The 15,796-nt window shown below is 27.3% G+C and overlaps 1 protein-coding gene across 6 annotated transcripts in view; it reads left to right on the forward strand.

The window, feature by feature from the left end:
* Positions 1-4,603: 4,603 nt before the first annotated feature.
* Positions 4,604-15,796, forward strand: part of LOC111677721 (limbic system-associated membrane protein) — a 78,861-nt gene continuing 67,668 nt past the window's right edge. For 2 of the 6 annotated variants that reach the window (XM_046950718.1, XM_046950719.1), the window contains exon 1: positions 4,604-5,283. The gene's annotated coding sequence lies outside the window, so the exon portion shown is untranslated. Of the gene's footprint in view, positions 5,603-15,796 lie in introns of all 6 variants that reach the window. The other 4 variants (XM_046950717.1, XM_046950715.1, XM_046950716.1 and 1 more) reach the window with 4 other exon arrangements.

A 15,796-nucleotide genomic window follows, 5' to 3' on the forward strand; every position in this document is an offset into this window, starting at 1 on the left:
CAAATATTTGTATATTAAATGTTTTCTATTAAACATTTATACATGTAATATTAATATTTGTATGTCTATGTCTCTCCCTGTGTGTGTGTATGTGTGCAAGTGTAAGCAGTTTATAAAAAAACGTTTAATATTTTTTTTGCAACAGCAACACGGGCAGGTATGTATGTATGAATAGATGAATGTTGTTTGGCTGTTTGGTATGTTGGTTGTCTGTACTGCGGTACGTATGATTTTTTTGTATTTATTTTTGCGTTAGTGTTTTTTTTTTTTCTTTTTTTTGTTAAGCAGATTAACTTGATATGGATTTATGTAGCCTTGTTGCTTTATTTAGACATCCAATTAGATTTCAATTTAAAAAAAAAAAACTTTTCGTTTGTGCTAAGAAATACCTACTTGAATTATTTTCAAAGATTTTCGTAGAAAATTTAATATTTGTTCATTTTGTTACGTTTAAGCTTTTATCGTATTTTTTTGTTAGTTTTTAGAGAATTTTGTTTTTGCTAGTTCATGCTGTTTTTGTTTTTAGTTAAATTTAAAACTCTTGGTTTTTTTACTAAGCGTACTTTCTTTGTTTATTAAATTCTAGATATTTTTTTGTCATCTCATTACCAGTATTCGAGTAATTTTTGGAGCAAAAGAAATGAAAGGAAAACTTGTGCAAAAAATATAAATTGTCTTTTTTAAGGATAAGGAAGAAAAATTGGCAAAAAGAGCGCATGTCGTGAGTTTAAAATATTACTGCAGGTATAAGAGAATTAGAGAAAGTTAGTTATTTTATGAGAGTTTTTAAATAAATTTTCGCAAAGAGAGAGAGAGAGAGAGAGAGCGAAAGGAATAAACAACACAAAACACTTTTTTGTATGAACATCTTTAGATGCTTAATGTTGGTGTTTTAGTGTTTGTGTATGTATTTATGCATCTTTGTATGTATATGTAGAATGCTGGTATTTATTTTCACTTTCCTAGGATGCTTTGCTGGATTCTAATGACTTTATTTGTTATGCAGTGTTTATGGACAAGTTTAAATGATGAAAGTATGATGGAAAAAAGCACAAAAAACAACAACACTAACACTCATACACATACACACATAGACAGACGAGTTTTATAAACAACTTCTGGTAAACAAAATTAAATTAAAAATTTAAATTGTTGAGGCGAAACGATACAACTGAGAATCTAAAAATTTCAATAGTGTTTGGCAGAAAAAAATATTTATCAATCCGCCTCTACATACATATTTGCCTTTTTCTTCAAAATGAAGAGTCAAGTGTTAAAATAATTAAAAAAACAAGATGTAAAATCAAATGTGTGAGCAAGAAAAACGTGTTCGCCATTGTAGGTGGAACATGTACAACAGACATACAATTAAGGCTTTTCAAGAAGAACAGAAGAAGCAGCAGCTAAAGAGTAGTAGTAGTAAAATATTAAATTATAAATTATTTAAGGTGGCTTGACAATCTGTTGGGTTTCGTTTTTTTTTATTATTACAAGAACGATGTTCATCAACAAAAAAAAAAAAAAAAGAGAACTGTGGGATATTAAAAAAGTAATAGTAAAATCTTATTATTTCAAAGGTTGTTTAAAATTTAAAAAAGAGTTTAAAAATGTTAAGCCATTTTTTTATTATCAAAAAGCGTAATTAAAGCAATACAATATACAGTTAGTAGTAAAAATATCAAGTAAACATTTAAAAGAAAATTAATAATTAAAATAAAAACAAGTAAAAATTTTCTTCGTAGGAGAAAAATTACTATAAAAGGTTATAAAGTGCTAAAATTTACACAATAAGTTATTGTTTTAAGACGCTGATGTCATAGAAGGCAAGAACTTACCACAATCGCTTACAAGTAATTAGGCAAATCAGTGAATGATTATATATCTTCACGAAAATGCTGACTAATGAATTAGAAAGTATTGATATACATTATTTTTAAAACATTATTAGACTACTTCTGTGTAATCAGAACTATATGTTATACTCATTGAAAAGTGTTTTAATAGGTAAGTAGTCATTATCAAGTTTTTGCTGGGTTATTATTGACCTGTAATTATTCAAAAATTAACTTCTGAAGGAATGCTACATACCGTCAGCATTACTTTGCAGTAGTCTAGCATTGAATTATTAAAAATGTTATAGGTAAGTAGTTATACTTCGATATCGATATTTTAATTTTGTTATTCTTGTTGGCTATTTAAATCCTTGTTTCAAAACTACCTGCTTAAATCCTTATTAGATTGTAGTTATTACTCCCTATTTGTAAGCAAGTGTGTTAAGTACTTACCTCACTGATGTCACCACACTGATAAATTAATGTCTTAAATGTTATAGTGTAAGAAAATTTTAGTTTATTTTTACCCCCTTACTTTCAATGTAAGTTTTTGCTTGGTGGCAAAAAATCATTGGAATTAAAGCAAAATTAAAATAATAATACAAAAATACAAAACAAATTAACAATACTTTACAACTTATTTCTTAAAATTTAAATCTAATTGGTTACCTAAACACTTGAAAAACAATAAGGGAACATAAATCAATAACAATTGGAAAACACTTGAAAATGAAATAATAAATAAAAATCTTTCAATTAGTCGTCTAAAGTTCATTTTAAATGCGGAAATGATTTTAAAGTTTAACATTCAATTTTCTGGTGAAGAGTAACTTACATTTGATACCCCCATTCCGGAGTTAACAATCTTTGGTCGAATGATAATTGAAATGTTACGCATTGTTGTAGTGTTATTCATCAAAGTCACTTTAGTTGGATGATAGATACTGCTTGACTTCAGAGTTCGAGTATAAAAAAATTTCAATTTATGAAATGAATTTTTATGATATCATAATAGTACAGTCGATAGCCAAGAATGTAGAATAGTCTAAAATATGGGATAAAGTTAAGACTATAGTCTAAAGTCTAATATGGTCCAGCCTGTAGTCTGAACTATAGTCAACTCTAGGCTATAGTCTAGTCTATAGTCTAGTCTATAATCTAGTCTATAGTCTAGCCTGTAGTATAAAATATAGTCTAATCTATAGTCTGTACTACAGTCTAATATATAGTCTTGTCTATAGTCTGTACTACAGTCTAATATATAGTCTAGTCTATATTCTAGTCTATAGTCTAGTCTATAGTCTAGTCTATAGTCTAGTCTATAGTCTAGTCTATAGTCTAGTCTATAGTCTAGTCTATAGTCTAGTCTATAGTCTAGTCTATAGTCTAGTCTATAGTCTTGTCTATAGTCTAGTCTATAGTCTAGTCTATAGTCTGGTCTATAGTCTAGTCTATAGTCTGTAGCGTAGACTAGTGAAGTCTAAATTTAATAGACGTGAAAATAACCGAATATATATTTAGCCATGTTTTAATTTCAAGTGAAGAGTTCTAAAACTATATATGCTTTTAAATTCAGTTTACACCCAATCCAAAAACTAAAAAAAAACAGCGAATTAATTTATTTTAAATGCATTTACATTCATATTTACAGTTATTCTAACATTTTTCTCAGTTTCTTTTTTATTGGACTTAGCACTTTTAACCACTAAACTAACAATATGTCATTTAACGGTACATTTGTTGCATGCAAATAAGGTTTATTTATAACTAACAACTCAACAAGACAAAGACATAAAAGTGTCAAATCACAAACTCAATTTAATGGTTTTATGACTTAGACTACTTTCACAAACACCTACACACAATACTCTTATAGTTAACACTTCGTTATTTTAAATTAATGTAAAGTTATACGTTGCGTATACGTAATATTTAAATTTGAATTTTAAATTCTTAAGATTTCCTTAACTCTCTTTAAAAGAATAATAATAAAGAAAACTGAATTGATAATTTTTACTTTAATTTGTTATATCAATAAAAAAACTAAATATCCCTATAATCCCTGCTTAAGCTAACAAAATTTTTGTAAAAAGATTTATTTATTTTCATACAAAAAGGAAAAAAATGTTTGCATAGAAACTTTAAGACTTGCTGCTGCCAATACTACTACTACTGCATAAATATTTGTAAAGTAATGTTATTTATATTGGTAAAAAGTGCTCATAGATAAGAGTGTTCAATTGAAATTCGTTTTTGAAATTTTTGTGATTTAAACGGATTTTTACATATTTCAGTTATTTTAAGCTGCTGCTGCTACAGCTATTGCTGCATAGCATCAACATTTCTAAATGGAATGACATAAAAAGCAACTAAACTTTTAACAAATCACTGTGATTTACATGTATACTAATGCAAACACTGGCACACAGTTATACTCATACTCATGCATCTTCAGTCAGCCATAAACACAGATATTTCATAAGTAATACGTCATAATCTCTTCGAACAACAGAACATTTAGTAGCCGTACAAATCATATATATTCTGCACTAAATGCTTAAAAATTGTCACAGTTTTTGTTAAGGATTTTATTAAAATTGTTATAGAAGAGTTTAGACAAGTATAAGAGTAGTATAATACAAACTTAAAGAGCGAGAGAACAAGAGAAAGATAGAAGGATATAGAGAGTAATTATTGTTTCCTTTTACTTTACTATGACACTAAACATATTATTGCGAAGGATACTGCTGGAGCAATACAGTCGTATTTGGGTTTTGACATGACCAGGACGTTTTGAAACGCATTATGTGAATAAACGGTAGTTGTGAGTGAAGTGTACAAGTTTTTGTTTTATGGAACAAAAATGTTGAAAAGAGTCTTGATTTTTGTAGCCCCAAAAAACAAATGGAAACAAAAAAATCAAAAACGACAAAAACAACAACAGCGAAAACAAAAACAACAAGAAAATGAAAGAAAAGTATATGAAAGCAAGTAATGAAAAAAGGATTAAGAAATAATATGGTTACAGCTTTTTTACTACAAAGAAAAACGGAAATTGTGCGTGTTAATGTATTATGGTGGAAAACGACAACAACAGCAACAACAAAAAAGGTTTAAACTACTGGAAAAAGTAAAAGAAAAATAAAAGCAACAACACTCATAAAGCCGTAGAAGAAAAAAAAAGAAAATCGATAAAAGATAAATTGTATGCTCACCTAAATGTGAGAAAAAAATTAAAGAAAGCAAAAAATACACAAAAAAAAATATATAAAATAGAAAAAAAACGACAACAAAATAAATACATACATACATAAGTACACACAGATACACTTGTATTCGGGTACACAATTACAAGTGTGTAGATGTAAAGAATGAATTTTTATAAGTTTTTATATGAGTGTATTTATACATATTATACAAGTGTTACAAGTATGAATGTCTCTATATAAAAGTGAGTGTATATAAATGTGTATGTGTGTTTTCTTTGCATTACATACACATAAATTTAAAACAATAAAAAAAGAAATATATTATTTGTATGTAATTAGATGAAGTGCAAATGGAACAAAAACAACAAATGCGGCAGCATATAAAATCATAAAAATAAATAAAAGAAAATAAAACATACAACAAACTAGAGAGACGTTTAAAATAACTGAGAAAGAGAGTGAGTAGTGAAGCCAACGGAAATCACATTAACACATTTTAATGATTAGACTATAAAAACGCTAAAATAATAAAACAAAAAATTACAACAAAATATGCTAATAGTATGTTTTTTTGTTTGTTTCATTTGCCATTAAACGAAAAGTCACGTACATGAAGAAATATTTTTTAATTTAACTTTTTAATTTAAAAATAACATTATTACACTTAAATATTTGCAAAATTTTGCTGCAGCAACATCAACAACTACTACTGCCAGTTTAAACTCTTATATTCTTTGTTTTTCAAAAAAAAAAAAAAAAATTAAATTAATGTCCTTTTTTTACCCAAACATTTCTAAGTAACAGTTGTAAATTTTACTATTAAAAAAAAGAACCCAGTTCACTTATGTTACTGCTAAACATATTTTTTTATTTTTTTTTCGCTAAAAAAAATCCTAATTTCTTTCTTTGTTTTAAACATTTATAATTTAGCATTTTGTTTTTTTTTTTTTTGTTATTTTTTTAAAGGTCAATTATTTTGCCATTATGAAAGAAAAATAACCGTTGCAGAGTGTTTAAATATAATTATAGTCTAAATAATATTTACATTTATGAACTCTGTAATATATGATTATACACATTTATTATATTTATATACATACATAATACATATGCACATACATTTGTATGAATGTATGGTGCCTAAGCTACAACAACTAAACATACATACATACATACATACATACATACATACATACATACATACATACACTATAACATGCATCTAACAAACATAAATACATCCATCATATATTCACTCACTCGTACATTGCCAAATAATATACTTAAACTGCAGGGTTGGAAAAGTTATAAAACTGTGAATTTTATTAGAAAAGGCGGTTCAAATTGTTGAAACCTCTAATGGTGTCCATTACATAACTAAACATTATAAAATATTCTATAGTTCATCTTAACGAAAAAATAAGTTCTTTTAATACCCTATACCACTATGTATAGTTTGTTTGTTTGTAACATTTTAATATTATGGTCTTTCGCCCAGATTTTGGTCCATAATTGACTCCCAATGGGGAGGGAGGGAAGTTAAATCAATTTTAATTTCTAATCTAATCTGGTGGTCAAGCATAAGTTCTTTTAATACCCTATACCACTATGTATAGTTTGTTTGTTTGTAACATTTTAATATTATGGTCTTTCGCCCAGATTTTGGTCCAAAATTGACTCCCAATAGAAAGGGAGGGAAGTTAAATCAATTTTAATTTCTAATCTAATCTGGTGGTCAAGCAGAATATGAGGCGAACTTGCATATTGACTTTAGTAGACTTGGATAGTCTATCTGATCCTATATAGAATGTCATGGTAAATCGAAGTCCGTTGCTATACTGATGGCTTTAAACCTAGCAACAGAATGGTAAATGATGCAATATCCGGTTATTATATTATAAGTAATTTGCCTCCTGATGAAGGACCCCATGTTGGTGTGACTGCCACCCGAAATAAAAGAGATGCTACCAGTACCTCTAGTCTGCCTGGACTATAAATAGGTGGTAATGATTGGACATGGGGTTGAACCAGAGAACCACATAATCTGGTATTACGGTAACCGGAAGCTTGATCCTTGTTTTGTCCTAGTTATTGGAGAGGCCTATACGGGGTGCAAAATGACTGATGAACGGTAAGGTCTTTAATTCTAAATAAGTTTGGTGCTGCTGCCGAGATAATCCACTGGGAAGTGACTGTGGGACTAAGAGTTGGAAATGAGTTGGTGTTAAATACATATATGTACATAAACGATGCAGGATGAATGTAGGGGTGTATGGATATTGTTTGCCCGTTTACCTAGAGTGAGTGTGTCGGATGTTGTTTGTACTCTATGAATTTGTCGAATGAATGAGAAGAGTGCTGGATTGAATGATCATGGAGGAAAGGCATCTTATACATGTAAAACCATTGAATTTTCCTTCCTTGCCCAGGTATGTTCAGAGAAAACTCAGTTCATACTAGTTTTATCACAGTGTGTTCTCAGTTAGTATATAGATCCGTATTTCGGTCTACCGAAAACAGCTCTAAGTGCTGATTGATCATGGAGGAAAGGCATCTTATACATGTAAAAACATTGAATTTTCCTTCCTTGTCCAGGTATGTTCTAAGAAAAACGGTGTTTATACTTGTTTTATAACAGTGTGTTCTCAGTTAGTATATAGATTCGTATTTCGGTCTACCGAAAACAGCTCTATGTGCTGATGCCGACTGAACAAAGGTCATACCATCTGCGTGGTTTTAAATGGAAGTGACTTTTTTGCATCACGGAAGTTAAGCAACGGTACAGTCACAGATTAAATATCTCTAGTACTTGCGAAAAATGCTTGTATATGGACTGGCCATGTACAAAAGTTGTCACTTACGTGTACGATACACAAACGTCGCCAGAGAAGCTCACACTGTGGATGAGAAAGTCCACCATGAAATTAGGCCTAAAGAGCAGATTTTCATGTAAAGCATTTCGACATCTTGTAAGAGTCGCAAGGAGTCCCAGGTAACGTAAGCATTGATTTATTTGGACATCAAGCCACTCGAGCGTTATAGCGAATGTACTTGCTTTAAAGGAAGAAAAACACGAAGAAATTAACTTGACAAATGCAAAACGTTTGACGCAACTAGATCTGAAGAATTCCAAAAACCCACTTGAAATAATGAAATAAAGGATATTACCACAAAGAACACATGGATTAACTCTCACGAGGGAATAAGCAAATCCCAGTTTAGTATTAAGGAACCTATTCTAAATGAACAAGAAAGAGTTCCGCAAAAATCTGAAACATTTTTAGTTATTGTCCGGCTTTGGTCGGCATTTGATTATAATATATTGGGAGATAATCAACTTCTTCGCTGTTACCTGACTTTCGTTTAAATTAGATATAAATACATTTGAAAATAATATCCCTAGCAAACACTTATTATAAATCTCATAAACAAATTTTTAAATTTTTTAAGTGATTCGTTGATCTAATTTCAAAAAACAACTTAAAATCGTAATAGAATTGACCAACCCTGCTTGCATTTATACAAAATGTGAATGGGGCAATTAGTATGTAATTTAAGTACCTTGTGTGTGAAGAAAATAATAATAACAATAATTCATACATATATGTATGCTCCTAAGTCCATACATATGAATGTATGTGTGTAATTATGTATGTTCGTGTATATGTATATACTACTTCATGTACTTGGTATATTTTCATATGTATTATGAACACAATAAAAAAAATAATGTTTAAAAAAATATTGTTCATATTTTATTTTTAAACAACACAATGTGAACAAACGAAAGAAATAAACTCTTATACCATAGAATCAAGCAGAACCAGCCAGCCAGTGGTACACATACTACTACTCCTCTAATTTGTTATTTCACTCTTACTTTTGTGTCAAGGGTTGCCAGAAGGATATAGTAAGGGCTTCTTTTTGAAATTTTTTTTGCTTTGTTTTTCAAAATAACCGAAAACAAAAATTTCGGCAAAAATTATGCAAAAGGAAATACTTATTAGTTTAGATTAAAGACAAAGAGTAATTTGGAGAATATAGTTGAAGCGACAGAAAAAACATTAGAAATAACTGCCAAAAAATATTTAATACGAGGGCTACTAGATAAGTTTTGAGAAGAGAAGATTTATTTTAAAGAATCTGTCTAAGAATGCTAAAATTTTAGCATTCTTATTACAGAGCAATATAGAAACAAATTCTTGAAATCCTCCTGATATTTCGGATCAATAGTTATAACTGCCTGAAAATATGCAACATATTTTAAATAATTCATTTATTTTTTGTAATACAAAATAATAAAATTTTTTCCTGGAATATTCCTAAAAAAATATATATCAACCTTATTATTATACTTTCAAAAGAGAAGCTGTTTTTCCTTACACAAATGAACATGAACCAACCTTCTTATATAGTTGTATATGTATATTTATCCAAATTTTATATTACAACATTTCGATGCTATTGTAGGTTATAAAATCTTACATTCATTTTAACAATTCTGTTTTTTTTTTATTAAATCTAAACATATGAAGTAGTAAAATTACTTATACCATACTTGTGCTCATCTAATTAAGTCACGTATGCAAAATATACAGGAAAAAACGTAGAGAAGTGATAAATTAGTTATAAACCAACAGGTATTATTAACCATTATTTCTATTAAATAAAATCTTTGACAATAGAAAGAATATAGATGTAAGTAGCAAATACAAGCACATATACATACTTATAAATAAAATATAATTAAGTCGTTTTGCTAGATAAAGATAATTGACTAATTTGTTTGATTTAATTAATTTTGATTTATAAAAAGAACTTTGAGGGGAGAGCAGCTTAAATAAGCAACAGGAAAGAAACGAAAATATAAATAGAAAAGTAGTCGAGTTTAGTCTATAGTCTAGCATATAGTGTAGTCTGTAGTCTAATTTACAGTGTAGTCTATGGTCTAGTCTATGGTCAAGTTTGTAGCCCAGCGTATAATCAAGTGTATAGTCAAGTCTATAGTCTAGTCTATAGACTATAGTCTAGTCTATAGTCTAGTATATAGTCTAGTCTATAGTCTAGTCAATAGTCTAGTATATAGTCTAGTATATAGTCTAGTCTATAGTCTAGTCTATAGTCTAGTCTATAGTCTAGTCTATAGTCTAGTCTATGGTCTAGTCTATAGTCTAGTCTATAGTCTAGTCTATAGTCTAGTCTATAGTCTAGTCTATAGTCTATAGTCTAGTTATATAGTCTAGTCTATAGTCTAGTCTATAGTCTAGACTAAAATCCAGTCTATAGTCTAGACTAAAGTCTAGTCTATAGTCTAGTCTATAGTCTAGACTAAAGTCTAGTCTATAGTCTAGACTAAAGTCTAGTCTATAGTCTAGACTAAAGTCTAGTCTATAGTCTAGACTAAAATCTAGTCTAAAGTGTAGCCTACATTCGATTCTATAGCCTACTTTATACTCTGGTGTATAGTTTTATATTACCACATGAAAAACCGCCTAAAAGTATGCCTTTTTTATAAATTTTATAGAACTGAATTCTTGAAATAATCTCGAAATTATTTAAATCTATTTTTTTTTTTAATTTGATAAAAACTTTTAAACATATAAAAATATAAGCAACTCTTGATTACTTTAAATTTATTTATCTGCTCAAAATACAAAACTTCTTTAAGTTTTAATTAATACAAGAAAACTTTTAAGGATATTTTTTTCTCAAAACCTTAAGTTCATTATTCTTTTCTAAAGGATAAGTCCCTAATTTAAATTCTTTTACTGATGTCAACCATGACTTTTAAAAATATTCCTGCCAAACACTTCATTTCAGAAAGTATTGCTCTTCCTCCTCTAAAGTCTATAATCACTGTGAAAATAGAAAAAAAACCTTGAAAATTATAACATAAAAAGGATTTCCTTATTAAAGTTAATTTTCCTTAAAATAATTTCCAGCAAAAATTTTGAAAAAAAAAAAATGACAAGACAAAACAAACTTCAGCATTTCTTTTAGTTTCACTCTAGTCTTATGTATGCTGTTGATAATGTTTCATTAAGAGGAAACTTAAAATGGCCCTTGGTAAAAAAGACATCCGGTTTTGGTTTTTTCTAAAAATAGCTTTTGTATAAACTAAACAGAGTTTTCTTGTTTGGGAGCTTTTTAATGTTTGGGAAATAATTTCTAATATTAATTAAACTATGATTCAACAACACATAATAAGATGTAAGAATTTTGATTTTTTTTAGTTAGCACTTCAGTTTTTCTGTAATCTTATTAATTATTTTATATGAAAGCAAAATGTATAATTAACTTTAAGGCCTATTTATATTTAAATTAATGTCTACTTACCGTATATTATGTGATACTAAAAGGAAATGTTATGAGTTTCCGTTGTTTCTTTTTGAAATTCTTATGTGTAACGTATTTTAATTGGGGGAGAAAATGTTGATTCATTTTAAGAACGTAAAGATGCATTTAAATATAATTTATATAATTATTCCTTAATTATACTTATTAATTCGCTGTGCTTATGTCTCGAAACGTATATTATTGTGGAGTAGTTTAACCTTAAATGAAATAGAGTAAATTAATTATTAATTCTATGTTCAAAGTAACTTGGCTATATATTTAAAAGATAAAAAAAAACATTAAATAGACTATAAATTGGATTACAAATCGATTTAACTGACAGCTGGTTTTCTTATCAATAGACATTTAAAATAAATGTTTTCTATTTAATTTAATGAATATTTTTATAATTGCCTAAAAGTGTGCTTTAAATTTACTACGAATTTCTAGTTAAATTAAATTAATATGAAAATTGATTCTGCGAATATTCCAAAAAAAATGTAAAATTATTTTGTTTGCTTTGGTGAAAAATTAACATACATATTTATAAAATAGCTTTTATCGCATAAAGACTAAAAGTATGCCAAAAAATTAACATGAAATTTGTTTCTAGTGCGAACATAAATTCCTGGAATATTCTCGAAAGTACATAATTTGTAGTCTAAAGAAAGAAAACAAAACATACTTTTGCAATACAAAGATTACAAAAGAAAAAAAACACAAAACATTCTTAAAAATGCTGGTTAGTAAAATAAATACGACAATGATTTTCCAAATTTCCATGAAATTCAAAATCATTATTTGTAATTCATACCAAATTGTAATCGCATGTTTTAAGCTGACCAAAGCATAGGATATTTTTGACACTAATTTGATGCCTTTTCATCTCGTACATACGTACATGCATTTCAATATCATATTGTCCATGACAACAAACAATTTTAATTACTTCTGTGTAAAAATTCTTTGCATTATCTAAAATCTGTGGAAAATTAACACGTTTTCAACGTTTAATTTATACATTTTAATTGGTTTTACATATTTTAATATACGTTAGCGTTTTGTATTTTAATTATAGACATCTCCTAGTTGCTGAAAAATGACACGCATTATATGTGTTACGATTAGTGGTTTGCAAACTTTGTATTATAGATAATGGGTGTTGAAAATATATTTTCAATAATGAACATGTGAGAATGTTATATTCGGTTGTGGCGTATTTTATATAGTCACTATCAAAAACCGTATTCCGTAAAAGAAATGTTTCTCTAAATACTTCAGAACGATGTTTGGAATATGGCTTAAGTCAATTATTTTGACTTCAAAAAATTATTTATTTTTAAAAAGAATTTGATTTTGGTTTAATTTTTAAACCATAGGGTTCAGATTAATTGTCGTAAAATTTAGTAGAGTAAATTATGCACTCATACTGTGGATAAAGATGTATATTGACCATTTTTAATATAAAACAAACTTTACCTCTAGAAAATATTTGTAAAAATTTTCAACCATTTATCTCTTTCCGTTCGGACTGTATAGTGCTTTCAACAGACAGACGGACGGACATAACTAGATCTACGATCTAATCTAAGAACTTATTAAATTCTAGAATGTGTTACAAACGTAATGACAAAATTAATAAAATCCCCTTCCCATCTTTCTTGATGGAGAGTATAAAAATCTGAGAAATGCCCAAATCGTAAAGAATTTAATTTTTTCGAGAATATTCCATGAATTTGAAGATTTATTTTAAACTGCAGCATATTTTAAGGCGTTTAAAGTTCTTATTTAATTCTGATGTAAAGAAAATTCATATAAAAATGTTTTCGTTTTTCAATTGTTGATTTTTGAATCTGTTCTTAAAATTAAACATAGAATTAGACATGAGAAAATTTAAATCTATAAATGTAGACTTTATGGTACTTTTTCGTTTTCTAACTGTTTTTTTTTTTTTTGGTAGTAAAATACGTATTTACAGTTCTTTTTTTAAGCATCATAATGAGGGGTATATGAGAGATTTGGCACTGTCGAATATAGAACCTTAATTAGTTTTTTATTCAATTAATTTTGTTCCATTAAGGCATCCCAATGTTTTTTTTTCGAGAATATTCATTGAATTTGTTAATTATTATTTGAAAATTTTGCATACTTTTAGGCGTTTCTTTAAATCTCAATTTTCAATTGAATTTAAATAATATCTCCAATAGTCCACGAGATACCAATTTACTTTTTCAAGAATATTCCAAAAATTTATATTTGATTTTGTAGCATACTTTTAGGTTTTATTACTTAAAAAAAATTCAATTAAATAAATATCTGTTAAAATCTTTACAATTTTACCACACTCGCCTATTTCCACCATTTTAAATCAAAATAATTGCCTTTGTTTTTAATAAAAGCGAAAAGTAGTTTTATTTAGCTTATTTTCCCATAATGATGTGATAATTAACATGAATTAGATATTTTTAGTTGTGTATGTGTAAAAATATAACAAAATTTATATGCTTTGATTTTTATTGATTAATTGAATAAATTTAACATGACATTATACTATGTATTATGCACTGATGAATAAACTTTTAATGTGACCTATAGCTAATGCTAATTACATAATATTAAATGACATTTTTTTTCTATTTTTTCCAATAAAGCTAATATTAGAAAAGCTCTGCTTCACTAAAAGGGGACTAGGTTTTTTAATATAAAATTATTTATAAATTTTCTTTACTTTTAAAGATTTTTTACAATTGCTTACTTTTACAATTTCTTCAATTACTTTTCAAATTTAATATGCTTTACATTAATATAACAAATTTTATGAAACAAGGAAACAATTTTTCAATTTAAAAAAATTACTTTTTTTGTACCAAAATGCCTAAAATAATTGTTATTATAGCAAAAGCCCGTATTAAAAAAAGATGATCTGCTTAGCTGGTAAGAAACTGTCTTAAAACAGTAAAACATTAATAAATCAAATTAAAAATAAAATAATAAAACATTCTGTAATTTGAAAAAGAAAGAACATTTTAAGCTTTAAATTTACTTTTAACGTAAAAGAAATAAGGAAAAAAGTAAATAATACTTTTAGGGATACAATAAAGAAAAGAAAAAAAACATGAGTGTATGTGTTTGTAATTTTAAATAAACTCTCTTGTGTTTTTCTTACTACTAATACTAATACTCTCTTGTTTAACAATTACGATGTAGAAAACTCTCACTATTTCGTGTTTTAGCTTAAACAAGTGAGAGTAATTGCAGTTGGCTGTGTTGAAACTTATATACCCTTTAATCTAATGTATTTTAAAATTTATTATTTTTCAAAATATTTTAAGAATTTTATGTTGTTTAACATAATTGCAATTTTTCACTATTCAAACAATTGATTTTATTTCTTAAACGAATTTTATAATTATTCGAGAATATTCCAAGAATTGCTTGTTTATTATAGCATGCTTTTAGGCAATCATAACTTTTTTTAAATAATTTTATGAAAAGCACTTGTATGGATATTTACAAACAAATTGTTAAGAAAAATTTCGATTTACAGTCTTGAATTTGAATAATAGGCCAAAAAATAGATGAAAGTGCTAAACTACTATACAACTTCTCTACAACATTTTCTTGAATATTTTATATGTTATTTTAAATTGTAGTATACTTTTAGGCTTCATTATTTTAAATAATTTATAACTGTCCAATTCATAATCGAGGGTTGTATGTCATAAATTGTTTTTAAATGCAAGTTTTTGAAATAAAAACAAATCAATACGATACAACCTTACAACACCGATTGTGAATTGGCCGAATATATTTTAAATTTATTTTACATTTTTTCTGGTGTCTTAAGAACATTTATAAAAAAAGTTAAAATACAGACAAAAAATTGTTACTCTTTATTCATGAAAAGCTACAATTCACGCATAATAGGAGAACAAAGTTTCCATATAGAGTTATGTTATAAAATATGTTTCATTTGGAAGGTGTTTTCTTATACAATGTCTTTTCTTATAGAAAAGAGTCTTCAATTGAAAATGGAAAGTATCTGCTTTGGAACACACTTTCTTTATATAGAAAATATTTTCTCTTGAAGAGACTTTTGTTATGGATTTGTGCCTTTTTGAATGGAATTATGTTTGCTTGTGTTATAGAATGTTAATTTTTATAGAAAAATGGTTTCTTTTGAATACAGGTTTCATATAAAACATGTCTACCTTTACGACAATTTTCTTATAGAAAAGTGTCTTTTTTAAGAAAGTTTTCTTATAGAAAAAACTCTTCTTTTTAAGACAGTTTTCTTACAGATAAGTGCCAATTTTTTGAAGAGAATTTTGTTATGAAAAAGTGTCTTCTTTTAAAGTCCAAAACAATATGTCTTCTTTTGAGCTACAAAAAAAATGTATTCAAACAAACAGATGGATA

Source organism: Lucilia cuprina, chromosome 4 (genome assembly GCF_022045245.1).
Source record: "Lucilia cuprina isolate Lc7/37 chromosome 4, ASM2204524v1, whole genome shotgun sequence".
Lineage (NCBI taxonomy): Eukaryota > Metazoa > Arthropoda > Insecta > Diptera > Calliphoridae > Lucilia > Lucilia cuprina.